The sequence below is a fragment of the Nuphar pumila genome, chromosome 9 (assembly GCF_984573655.1).
Source record: "Nuphar pumila chromosome 9, dmNupPumi1.hap1.1, whole genome shotgun sequence".
In the NCBI taxonomy this organism is placed as follows: domain Eukaryota; kingdom Viridiplantae; phylum Streptophyta; class Magnoliopsida; order Nymphaeales; family Nymphaeaceae; genus Nuphar; species Nuphar pumila.
This window is the reverse complement of record NC_143257.1, coordinates 81,937,139-81,948,005: the sequence shown is the minus strand read 5'-3', so window position 1 is coordinate 81,948,005 and position 10,867 is coordinate 81,937,139. Positions and strand designations below refer to the sequence as shown.

Sequence of the window (10,867 nt, the reverse complement as noted above, 5' to 3'; positions counted from 1 at the left end):
TACCTCAAAAATTCAAGTTTCTAAACTCAATTTTCCCTTTTTACTTTAAAAGATCTGAGTTCTGACTCAGGTCTCATTTTTATATTATATTTTTGGAGTTTCGAGTTACGACTCGGGCTTTCTTTTGAATTTGATGCTCGCATTGGAACAATTGTTACGTCGAAAATTCGAGTTTTCAAAATCAATTTTCTCTTTTATCTTTTATTTCGAATATCCGGGTTTCGACTCGGGTTTTCTCCTTTTTTCCATTTTCGGAGTTTCAAGTTTCGACTCGAGCTTCCTTTTGGGTCCGATGCTCGCATTGGACCAATTGTTACGTCAAAAATTCAAGTTTTCAAACTCAATTTTCTTTTTTATCTTTTATTTTGAAGATCCGGGTTCCGACTCGGGTTTTCCCCTTTTTATATTCCATTTTCGGAGTTTCGAGTTCCGACTCGAACTTCCTTTTGGATCCGATGCTCGCATTGGACCAATTGTTACGTCGAAAATTCAAGTTTTCAAACTCGATTTTCTCTTTTATCTTTTATTTTGAAGATCCGGGTTCCGACTCAGGTTTTCCCCTTTTTATAATCCATTTTCGGAGTTTCGAATTTTGACTTAGGCTTCCTTTTGGACCCGATGCTCGCATTGAACCAATTGTTACGTCAAAAATTCGAGTTTTCAAACTCGATTTTCTCTTTTATCTTTTATCTTTTATCTTGAAGATTCGGGTTCTGGCTTGGGTTTTCCCCTTTTTTCCATTTTCGGAGTTTCGAGTTCCGACTTGGGCTTTCTTTTGGAACCGATGCTCGCATTGGACCAATTGTTATGTCGAAAATTCAAGTTTTCAAACTCGATTTTCTCTTTTATCTTTTATTTTGAAGATTCGGCTTCTGACTCGGGTTTTTCCCTTTTTATATTCCATTTTCGGAGTTTCAAGTTTCGACTCAGGCTTCCTTTTGGATCTGATGCCCGCATTGGACCAATTGTTACCTCAAAAATTTGAGTTTTGAAACTTGATTTTCCCTTATTTTATTTTAAGATCTGGGTTCTGACTCGGGTCTCATTTTCATATTCCATTTTCGGAGTTTCGAGTTCCGACTCGGGCATCCTTTTGGATCCGATGCTCGCATTGGACCAATTGTTACCTCAAAATATTGAGTTTTCAAACTCTATTTTCCCTTATTTTATTTTAAGATCCGGGTTTTGACTCGGGTCTCATTTTTATATTCTATTTTTGGAGTTTTGAGATCCAACTCGGGCTTCCTTTTGGATCTGATGCTCGCATTGGACTAATTGTTACCTCGAAAATTCGAGTTTACAAACTCGATTTTCCCTTATTTTATTTTAAGATCTGGGTTTCGACTCGTTTCTCATTTTTATATTCCATTTTCGGAGTTTCGAGTTCCGACTCGGGCTTTCTTTTGGATCCGATGCTCGCATTGGACCAATTGTTACCTTGAAAATTTGAGTTTTCAAACTCGATTTTCCCTTTTTTTATTTTAAGATCCGGGTTCCGACTCGGGTCTCATTTTTATATTCCATTTTCGGAGTTTCGAGTTCCAACTCGGGCTTCTTTTTGGATCTAATGCTGGCCTTGGACCGATTGTAACCTCGAAAATTCAAGTTTTCAAACTCGATTTTCCCTTTTATCTTTTATTTTGAATATTTGAGTTCCGACTCCGGTTTTTCCCTTTTTTTATTCTATTTTTGAAGTTTTGAGTTCCGACTCAGGCTTCCTTTTGGATCTGATGCTCCCATTGGACCAATTGTTACATCAAAAATTTGAGTTTTTAAACTAGAATTTCCTTTTTTATCTTTTATTTTGAAGATCCGGGTTTTGACTCGGGTTTTTCTCTTTATATATTCCATTTCCGGAGTTTCGAGTTCCGACTCGGGCTTCCTTTTGGATCCAATGCTCGCACCAGACCGATTGTTACGACGAAAATTCAAGTTTTTAAACTCGATTTTCTCTTTTATCTTTTATTTTAAGATTCGGGTTCCGAATCGGGTTTTCCCCTTTATACATTCCACTTCCAGAGTTTTGAGTTTCGACTCGGGCTTCCTTTTGGATCCGATGCTCGTATTGGACCAATCGTTTCTTCGAAAATTCGAGTTCTAAACTCAAGTTTTCCTTCTCTTATTTTGAAATTCCGGGTTCCAACTCGGATTTGCCCTTTGAACTGATGCTCCTATTGAACGAAAGTTTTCCTCTGAAAAATCGAGTTCTAGACTCGGGTTTACATTTCCCTTTCAGGATAAGGGACAAACCTGAATTTTCCCTTTAGGATAAGGGATAATTCTGAAACACCAACAATCATTCCCGCTTCAATTTCCAAGTATCTTAGAATGTCAGACTCCTTTTTCAACTCTCCATTGGAAAATCCAGTGCTCATACTGGTGCATTTTCAAAACCCAGTGCTCGTACTGGTGCATTTTTTAAAATTCAGTGCTCGTACTGGTATATTTTTAAAACCCAATACTCGTACTGGTACATCTAGCGCTCGTCCTAGTGTTTGGCTGACTGAGCAGTTAGCCCCCCCAGGTTCAGTCTTTACACTAACCATTCATCACAATTCAAGCTCTAATTCTCAATTTCAACCTACAGGTTACTATTTTTATCAAAAACCAATCATCTTCTCTTGTGAAGGACCCTCTTCTAGGGAGAGTTCGAGGGAGCTCATTTCTTTGGCATGCAACCATTTTTATTGTTCGTAAGAACCCTTTTTCAAGGAGAGTTTGAAGGGACTCGTTTCTTCATGAACTATTTGCAAAACAACAACCAAATTTTTACACAAAGGAACCCTTTTCTAAGGAGAGCTTCGACGAAGACTCATTTTCCTTTTGTGGCCCCCAATTTCTCATTTTGGCCAACCCCTTCACAGAGGACCCTCTTCTAGGGAGATTGTGATGGACTCGTTCCTCTGTGATACTTTTTCAACTTCATTTTCGACCGCCTTTCTATAAGAGAAGCCTAGAGATAAGGAGTTTTGACAAAAACATAATTTCTCTTCGAAGGTTCGGTTTTGCAAACACCTCTTCTTCAAGGAAGAGAGAAGTATTTTCTATTTCGCATTCATGTAAGGGCTAATCCTGAGTCTCTCTTTTTGGGGAAAAAGAGAGAAGAATTTTGTCATGGATGTGTCGATTCGATGTCAAGCAATTACTTTCATCAAGGACTTCAAGAATATTTTGTCAATCTGCTATCAAAAACCATTGTTGATCTCAAAGATTTTATTACACAAAGAATTACCTCAAACTACTTTCAGTATTATTCTCAAAAGGATAAGACTTTTACGAAGAAAGAACAGAATTCAAGCTTTTCTGTTCGTCAACCAAGAGGATGAAGAAAAATCTTCGATATGACTGGCAAAGGAAAATTCAATGATGTTGAAAAGCCATAAGTGAATTGATATTGATCATGGCTATGGCACATTCTTAAAGATCATTCTTTTGGCAGTAAGACAGTGAAAATATCCTGGGCAATAAAAGAATCTACCTAATTCATATCTCTTCAGTCATTTAAGCTACAATCAAATATCTGCAAAAGAGATCTCTCAATTGTTGTTAAGATGAAGACAAATATGCGAGCTAGACCCTCGGAGCCAAAGAAGATTTGGATCATCTCCGAGATGAAGGAGTTTGTGACGGATCCTTCAAGGAAAAGTTCAGATCACCGTCAAGATGGAGGCGACTGTGATGAACCTCCCAACAAACCCTAAAAGATATTTGATTTCTGCTATCATCTAGAGATTTTTGACCAATAAGCCAATATCACCAGTATAATTTTTGAGAAAAAGAAGGATCAGAGCATCTCCAAGATGAAAGAGTTTGTGATGTACCCTTTCCCGAAAAAAGAAAAGTCAGGGCATCTCCAAAATGAAGGATGATGTAATAAACTTCTTCTCAAAAACCCAAAAAAGCCCATTGTCTCAAAAAGAGTGCCAGAAAGATCATCATGGGAAAAGCCCAGGATATCAAACTGTCAAAATTACAAGGAATCATCTTTATCTATGTGAAATTCTTTTATAAATATCTTTCTATTCAATTGCTTTTATGAAGCTTAGAATATTTTCTCTCTTTTCAAATCAAGGAAATTGATATTTTCCTTGAAGAAACTCAACAGCAACAAATTTGAATTTGATTCTTGAGTCTACGGAGTTAGCCCAATTGGAGTTAATACTCTAGGTAGAAAGAGGTAATGTTTTCACACATATGGGCACAGTTCAATCATTCTGAATCAACTATAATTTTTTGTATCTTATTGGCAATATTTTCTAGTTATCCCAACATGAAGCAAGAACTTGATGTTTATTTTGACATATCCTGATGTCGTCCCTTTATAGGACTGGAAAGTCCTTCCCTTCTGTTTCGATCTGAGTGTTTAGGCTCTCATATTTGCATACTTCTCTGTGTTCCCCACTGTCCCACCATAGACAGTTTTCGCTTAGGTTAAGGGTCAAACCTGCACTTTCTGCAAGAGGTCATCGATTTTTAAAAAAACTATTTCAGCCTCAACAATGAGACGACCAAGATCAACCCCTTTTCAAGCTTTAGGGACACCCATTTTTCTCTTTTTGCAAATCCCTCTTGGACTTGTTGTGCAAAGTCTAGAGGTCCCATCACAGTTTTCTCGCTCCTCGGGGATTCTATATCCATTCAGGCTAAGGATTAAACATGTTACCTCGCTCCTCGAGGTATCACCCACTCAGGTTAAGGGTCAAACCTGAATTTTTTGTCAGAGGTCATCAATTTTAAAAGCTGATTTAGTCTCAGCAATGAGGCGCCCAAGATCATCCCTTTTCTAAGCTTTAGGGAACCCCATTTTCTTCCTTTCGCAAACCCCTCTCAAATTTGTTCGTCCAAACTCTGAAGGTCCCCTCATGGTTTCTTCGTTTGAGGATTTTGTATGGTCATCCCTTTCAGGCTAAGGGATAAACCTGTTGCCTCGCTCCTCGAGGTATCATCCATTCAGGTCAAGGATTAAGCCTGAACCTCGCTCCTCGAGGTATCGCCCCGCTTAGGATAAGGGCTAAAATCTGAATCGCAAAAGGTCACCTATCTTAAAAGTTATTTCAGTCTCAACAATGAGGCACCAAGATCAATCCCTTTTCCAGCTTTAGGGACCCCCATTTTTGTCCTTTTGCAAAAACCCCTCTCAGATTTGTTCATCCAAACTCCGAAGGTCCCATCATGGTTTCTTTATTTGAGGATTCTGTATGGTCGTCCCTTTCAGGTTAAGGGTTAAGCCTGAACCTCGTCCCTCGAGTTATCGTCCCTTTCAGGTTAAGGTTTAAGCCTGAACCTCTCTCCATGAGGTATCTTCCATTCAGGTTTGGGTTAAACCTGAGCCTCATTTCGACAAGGTAGTTCTCTCAGTCCCGTCATGGTTTTTCCCGTCTTGGAATCCATGCTCTTAATATCCATCCAAGAAAGGATTGTAATTGAGCTTCATCTCACGAGGCATTTTTCTCAAAATTGTCTCATCAAGGACTTCATATATTCATTTCCCATTCAGGTAAGGGTAGAACCTGAAATGCATCTTGTAATATCTTTGTCCCATCCAGGTTAAGGGCTAAACCTAAGTCATTCCAAAAAGCTGATCTTGTTTCACCCACGAGACTTGATCAAAATTCTCCTTTTTCACCATTTCGAAATCTTCACCTAAAGTCCCATCATGATTTCCTCATGTCTATTATCCAGTCATAGCATTCTCGAGGATTTCATCTCCCCAAAACCATTCAGGATAAGGTTTTAAGCCTCAGAAGCCATGTTTTTCGAAATAAATTCTCTCACACCCAGTTTAGATCTGCTGACTGGGCATTTTTCAAAATTTGGATTGTTTTCTTTGCCACTAAGCTCGGCTTTCAACCGGCTTAGTAGCAAAGAGGGGCATCTGTGAACACCCCAAATTTTTTAAAATTTTATAAATATTCCCTTTTTGCCTCTGGCCCCCATTTTCTGAGTAAATTGAGTCATTTTCAATCTAAATTCCAGTTTATTCCTCAAATTTTACTGGAATCAAATCCATTTTATATATCTGACTTGATTTTTTATCTAGATCCATTGTCAAAACCCGAATTTGAGCCTCGTTATCTAATTTTTAAATTAAAATTATGAAAAATCTAAAAATAATTTTTGAAAGGCTCAAGCAGTTCATCCAGTGTCTATTTGGATCTGATGCCTTGTATTTCTCAATTCAAGGTTTAAAACTCAAATATTTCCTCAAAACCCAGACCCAAAACCCGTTTTCTGAAAAACATTCCAAATGATAAACCCGAATTCTCAGAAAAACACTTTTTTGTAAATATTTTTTAAAAATAGTTTAGAAATCCCACATTATTAGAATTTTATTTCAAAAAATATAGAAAATGCCAAGAAAAGAACAAAAAAATCAAAACAGAAAAAGAAAATATGAAAAAGAATTCAGAAATCCCCTTTTTTGAAACTTGTTTTACTAAAACCCTTTTTTAGAAAAACTTTTTGAAAACAACCACTGTTTTGAAATTTTCTAGAGGAATAGGAGGACCCCTGTTGCAAAATATGCAACGGCTTCTTCTTGAGAGGCCATCGCAGGGGATCGAAGGGCGGAGGACCCTTCGATCGGCTGCTCTCACCTCAGTCATCCGATCCCCAACTGTCACCTTCCTGACGCTTCTTCCCCCTCTATAAAAAGAGGCACAGGAGAAGGGGTCGGGGATCGACTCTCACCCTTGCACCCGCCTTTTCCTTCACAAGCAAGTCTCTTCTCCTTCGCTCTTCGTTGAAAAAGAGTTTCAGAAGAAAGGAAAAGGGAAGTCTCTCTCCATCTCTAGAATTCCTGCAAGCAAGCAACTGAGGATCAATCTCTCTCTAAGGTGTCTCGCTACAGTCGCCTGAAGAAGATCAACCTCACGGCAGCCAGAGGTAGGTGCCTCATCTCCTTCTCCTTTGCTTCTCTGTATCGTTCATTTCTTTTATCGCTTTAATGCATTCCCCTTTTGAGTTTCCTTCCTTTTTCCTCTTTTTTTCTTTAATGTTTCTGATTTTCTTTCCTCTTGTTCTTCTGTTTTGGGCTCCCAGTAATGCACCATGGATGGCGTTGTATTGCCTATAGCAATCTCAACCCATACCCGTGCAATATTAACGGAATTTCATATTACAACACCTTTATTTATTTATTTATTTATTTATTTATTTATTTATATTTTTTTTTCTCTTCCCTTTTTAATTCGTTATATTTGGTTTTAATTTCCAATTGTAATAGACTTTCAATTTCCCTCTGTCATGTTCTTTTCTTTCTGTGTTAATTCTAATGAGTTTATTCTTATCATTACACTTCAATTTATTATTTATGCACTAATGTTCCCCGTAATAGAATCCGATTGCGATTTTTCATTTTTTTTTTTGGTTTTCGATTATATTCAATTTTATTTGGATTTCTCTTTCGTGATTCTCAGTTTCATTTAAATTCCTGTTTGCCTTAATTTCTTCCACGGTATTATTCTGGGGGAATTTCAATTATGTAAGCAACGAAGGTTCATATCATCTCTTTTGATTTCCTCGGTTAGCAATACTTGAAGCAAGTGAATAGGGTATTAAAGGGGCCTTGTTTTCTTTGTTATTCCTGTATTGTGTTTGATGGACGACAAGAGCTAAAGCCTTTAGGGCCTTCAACGTGGTCACAACCATTTCTAAGTTTTTAACTTGGCTCGTGACAGGTTAAGATGGGTGGTATTCTGTGATGGAGATGTGGTTTTTCATAGGTCTTCAAGTCTCTTCTTAGATTTCTATTTGTACAGGTGTTCTGTTATAACCATTTGAATGCATCATCTCTATCCTTTATATTTTCCTTTTGAAATTGCTTATTACATTTTGATTCCTGGTTTATATTTGATTTTCTGTTTCAAATGGCATTTGATTGGCCTTCTCAGAGCCATTCTGGTGATCCTTCAGTGATGGACGTTCAACGTCAGTATCATCATCATGAACAAATGGATCTTTCAGAAATTAGATTTCAAGTTTCCTCTATCAGTGTCTTGTGTTCATTTTATATGCTCTGCAATCAGTGCATATCTGGCAATCTAAGTGTTCAAAATAAAACCATTGGTCAAGGTTGACTCTGAAGACCGTTGGAGAAGAATATTTCCTATGTCATTTGGGTTATGTGTCAATATAGTGCTAGGAGATGTGAGTTTGAGATGTATTTCAGTTTCCTTTATGCATACAGGTTGAGTCCTTTACCCCTACTATTACAGCGGTATTGCAGTGGCTGGTATGGAAAAGATGCTTTAACTCGCATATTTGGTATTTCTTGGTGCCCATTGTAGGGGGCTTTCTTCTTATTTCTGTTATAGAGTTCAGTTTCAATATATTAGGATTTTGTGCTGCATTTTCGGGTGCCTTGCTACATCTACAAAAACAATTTTAGCAGCATCCTTACTTCATGGATATAAATTTAATGGCATAAACACTGTGTTCTATATGGCACCATTTGCAACCATGATCTTGGTTGCACCAACTTCATTGCTAGGAGGACCAGGCATTCTGCATTGGTTTTAAAGTCACTTGTCCACACCATCTATAGTAATGACCTACCCCCTTTCATCCTTCTGCAGCACATTATCCATTTTTACTTCCTGCTACAGCTCACACCAACAGCCCTCTGTGTCCATTTATTGTTTGACATTTACTATAACGCTGCCTTATCACATCCCCTGTCTATAACATCACCCCATTTCATTACCTACAATATATCACTTTCCCAACCCCTGTCAAATAGGATTTCACTGCTGCAAAATGCAGCATACACCTGCAATTGAACTTCACATCGCACCCCTTTTATCACATATGCATTTAGCCCTACTGCTGAATCACATCTCACAGCACCCACATTTTTTTTATTATTATTTTCTACTCTTTTTGTAGCCACCTCCCTGTACCCTACATACGCATAAACCACTAGTCAATTATCACTCTTTTCATTATTTACCCTTTATGATATTTACCATTTCTGCATGATTTCCTCACTATCACTTCACCACACCAATACACCCTACTCCTTCTTTACACAGTGTAAGCATCTGATAGTCACTACATTGCACATAGACACACGTACACATCAATGTTCTATATACTCCCTGCATGTGTATACCTTGCTACCACCTTTCACCAACCACAGCATCCACTGTGCATTTTATAAGCCCTGTTGATTGCCCAGCACCACTGCCTTATATCATCTCCATCCAATACCTTCCCTCCTCCAATCACATTGATTACCCACATTACCTCTATAGCATCCACCATTTACAGCACCTGTGTGACTTCCCTTTTAACCCGTCTCATCGCATCCACCTGCTGTCATTTGTCTCCCTACACTTATGAAATCTTCACCATACATACTTCACCACCTAACTGCTATAGTGCCACTTGCAGTAAGATGCACACACACACCCTGTTAAGGTATTGATGTATCACACATCCACCAAAAAACCTCACCTTTCCAGTGGTTGTAACTGCCACAACTTTGCACCTTTTCTATCATTCATAGCATCTTACCTCTGCCACCCATGTATTTTACCACCTCTCCCTTGCTGCATTTTTTTTTTGCACTAGGCACCTAGTACCTAGACCCCTAACACCACATCTCAGCATTTGTATACTTCTCACGAATCCCTCCATCTATGTTGTGATCTCCACATCCCGGCCACCTCTTTTGCATAACCACACTCATTCCCTGCAACCACTTAGAACCTACATACCATTTCTATTTCAATTTACAGCATACCCACTGTCGTCAATCCAAAAGTTAGGTATATCTTACCATGTGCATTGCAATATATATCCTTTCATTAAGATATTATGTGACACTTTAGAATTCACCTTTCTAGGATTTGATGTATGCGTTTAACAACCATTCTCATCCCGAGCTTAGAAAGTTGTATATCTCAACAGTCATTTCCTGTTATCTTGCATACATTCAGATATAGGCCTCCTTACATCGTTGCTTGGATTTTTAATGGAACATCTTTCATTTCCTCATATATATTTTCCAGATTTTGCTTTATACTAACCTTGTTTTGCAGGAAATGCATGGAAATGTTGTTTCCTTTCTTAGTTTAGAAATTATAATCCAATTTCAATAATGTAATAGCTAGACTATAATGAGAATTTTACATTTTCAGCCCTAGATTAGAATGTATGAGCATGCATATATCTTGGAAATTGCTTGTTTTCATATCATTTTCCTCTTTTACTACAAAATTTCACAAATGGGAACAGGAATAACACGTGCACCATTCTAATAAAAGGTGATTAAACCCTAAATTGATGATTTGCATCGATGGTCATAGTCAAGATGCAAACAAAACTTAGGATTTTCATCTTTTATGAAATAACATTGGATTCACACTAGATCTTTTTCAAAAATCATCATGTTTTCTAAATATTTTCTTCATTTATCAGAGTTTAACTTAAAATTAACTCAAGATATATATCAATGGCTATAGTCAGGATATATTGAGAGTTAATCTCATTTTAAACTCTATAAAGGCACCAAAAATGTGTTTTATTCTTCACTTGAATTTAAATATGATTATTATATAATACATTTTATGACCATGGTCAGAAATGTATTATATTTTCAATTTTATTTCAATTCACTTAAAGAATGAAATATGCTCTTCAATATCCAAATTTTAAATTCTTTAATTCACTCATCATCTAGGATAGAATTACATCATATTTTTCAAAATTCTTTTCATATTATTTTCAAAATCCAAGTGATTTTGAGATAATTCTTCAAATATCTTCTTCACTTCTCAAATCAATCTTCAATTCTTATAAATTCAAATTCTTCTTTCTGTTCTCAAATTCTATCTTATTTCAAAAATTCAAACTTCAATTTCAA

General features: G+C 37.2%; 1 pseudogene; it reads left to right on the top strand.

Moving 5' to 3' along the window:
• Positions 1-7,782: 7,782 nt before the first annotated feature.
• On the top strand, positions 7,783-8,520 carry LOC149828659 (UDP-galactose transporter 1 pseudogene; annotated as a pseudogene).
• Positions 8,521-10,867: the final 2,347 nt, after the last annotated feature.